We start from the raw sequence: 3,112 nt of genomic DNA, 5'->3' as shown, positions 1-3,112 counted from the left end.
AATTGAAATCTGTGGACTACAATCTTACAAGTATAACCTTTAGAAAGTAAATGAAGTAAATGAAGTCATTTCCAAGCTTTAAAAACATATCAGTTAACATGTAAGGGCTGCAAACACTTTTTAAATTTTTTTTTTTCAGGTTTTAAAGTCATATTTGAGAATAAATGTAGACGAAATGCGCCATCTTGTGGTGTTACTTCTCGTCAAAGATTTATGCACACAAGAAATGGGGAAAAAACACAGTTAAATAGATCAGTAAAACATCCTTCATGAAATTTTAAGCTATTTCTTCCCTTTATGTTGCTTGATTTCAGTAAACAAACCAATAAATCTCATCCAGTCTGGACGTTTATCATGAAATAAAGCAAGCAATACATACAATCATCTCAGTAAGTGGTGCAGTTTCCATGTATTTTATATAAATTTCTCACAACATGAGGCAATAAAGCACTGCGATGCAAACTGCCTGTGTGTGAGAAACATATGCAGGATGCCACATTTAACAGTTAAATTACTGACTTGCCTTATCACTTCTGCCTTCCATAAACCCCCAATAAACAAAATTACATGGAAAAATCCAACTTGTTCGCTTGACCCGTTGGTGACCCCTTAGCTAACGACTTTAGCTCGTCAAGGCAAAACTCGTAAAAATATATACAACTTCTAATTACCATGAATTCCTCTTAAGCGTTTTTTTTTTTACTTGTGACGAATTAGGTAAACGTGGATCAGTCTACATAAATTGCAACTTACTCAGAATGTCTATAATCTGTCTAAGAAAATGTCGTGAGCTAGCGAGGCGCTAACGTTAGCCGACGGTTGCGAGGCAGCGCAGCATGCTAATTAGCCAGCTAGCATCGAGTAAAGCAACATTTACCTGCGTCCTCGGTCACATATTCGGCAGATTTCTCAAACGCAGACCGGCGAAAAGAGTTCCCAACATAGTTTTCTTTACTGTAACACTGAACTATACCGACTAAAACGAGCTAAGATAAAGTTTCTTCTCCTTTTTCCAGGTTTGTCCTTGTCGACGTGAACTTGCTAACTAATGTCCTAACTGCTCCCAGAATCATCCGTACTGACACGTGACCCGAGTTGCGTTCAGGTGCTAGCGGTGTTAAATCACTGCTCCATAAGTAATAGGCGATGTGTAATTGTTAATTACTGCGTGGTAGCTTGCCTTGGTCCCTCAGTTTTTGTCTGTTGTGTGCACTACGTGAAATTTAAAAAATAAATAAATAAATAAATAAATAAATAAATAAATATTGACTATATATATATATAATTATATATATATATATATATATATATATATATATATATATATATATATATATATATATATATATATATATATATACAAACAAACGTAGTCAGGTATAAATTAAATTGCGTTTGTCTTTTTATTTTTACTAAACGGAGTTAATACTGTGTCCTCTGTTACTGTTTTACCACCTACGTTGGACTTAATTTGGTGTGTTAATGTTAAACTTTGCATAGAACCAAATAATGTTTCACAGGCAAGTACATATTAATCAGATTAAGTCTGAAAACCCTAATCAACAACGGTTAATTCCAAATTATGTCTCAGTTTGTCGGAAGAAAACATTTCTCCCAGTTTAAAATCCCAAATGATCGCTGACATCTCACTCAGACAGATTATAAAAAGTTTAAATATTTTGAAAAAAGAGAATAAAAGATTACATTTTATTCAATTTATGATATTTGTAAAATATTTGAAACTAGCATAAATAAATAGATATTAGAAGTGGTTTTACATTTTGACATGTAAAAAATTTGAGTGACTTCAGGCTGAAAGACATGAAGGATCTTTTTCTGATTCATTTAACTGTGACATGACATGTTTATGAATTAACACATGCACTCACTGTACATGCAGTAATACACAGTGTGTACTTTTAGTTTTGGATAGAATATCTATGGCGTTGTTCTGCCAAAAACAGCTTTTAGTCATTCCATGTTTTCTTTTCTGTCTGTTTTAGTCCCATGATCCACACAGGAGTTAGTACTGATTCATAACCATTGTTTCTGATGACTGCAGTCATGCATCTTGGCATGATCTCCACCAGCTTCTGACATTGTTCTGCTGTCACAGCAGCCCATTCCTGTTGCACTCATTCTAACTAATCTGCTTTGTTTTTGGGCTTGTGTTTCTCCATTTAGCGTTTGATGATTTTCCACAGGTTTTCAGTTGGATTTAGATCTGGTGATTGAGCAGCCAAGGCATGGTTCCAATGTTCTGTTTATCCATCCAGGCTTTAACTGACCTTGTCTTGTTGGAAAATCCAGTCATTGGAGGCAGGAAAGAGTTTTCCAGCTGATGGAAGAAGACTGTTTTCAAGAGTAGCCCCAAACATGACTGGGTTCATTCACCCTGTTCCATCCAGACTGAAACTACCCCAGATGGTCACTGATCCACCTCCATGTTTTACTGTAGGGGCAGACAGTCTGGTTTGTAGCTTCTCCAGGCTTCCTCCTAACCAGTAAGTTGGTTGGAGTGGACATCAACTGAAAACTGGACTCATCCCTGAAGAGAACCTTAGTCCAATCATCAACAGTCCAATCCTTGTGATCCCAGCAAAGAGTAACTGGCTTTCCTCTGCCTTTCCTTGATGAAGGGCTTCTTCCTGCCCTGTGGGACTTCAGACCAGCTTCAACAAGTCACTTTCCAACTGTCCTTGCTGAACAATTCACATTTCTCCACAGTCCCACTCATTTTTAAGGTCCCTGGAGGTCTGAGGACGATTCCTGACACAGGAATGGATGAGTGATGGTCATCTGGTGGTAGAAAGATGTTTCCTGACCAGCTAGCAGTTTGGTAGAACCATGTTGGGCTTGTTTTTCTTGGTGTAATGAACGGCTGTCTTGGAGATCTTCAGTTTTTTTGCTACCTGTCTCTCATTCACGCCAATTTCCAGCAGTATTTCTTTAGTTTTAGGCGTTATCTGAGAGCTGACAACTTGTGAGTTGTGCTACGACTTGAATGTCAGCAGGAAACCACTCTAGGTCTTTGCATGTGCTGCTGATGACATGAAATGTCCTCTTATAGACCCTGGGAATAGAATGAAGCTGAAGCATGTCAAATAGGACA

The sequence above is a fragment of the Amphiprion ocellaris genome, chromosome 10 (assembly GCF_022539595.1).
Source record: "Amphiprion ocellaris isolate individual 3 ecotype Okinawa chromosome 10, ASM2253959v1, whole genome shotgun sequence".
In the NCBI taxonomy this organism is placed as follows: Eukaryota; Metazoa; Chordata; class Actinopteri; family Pomacentridae; genus Amphiprion; species Amphiprion ocellaris.
Note: the sequence above shows the minus strand (reverse complement) of the source record.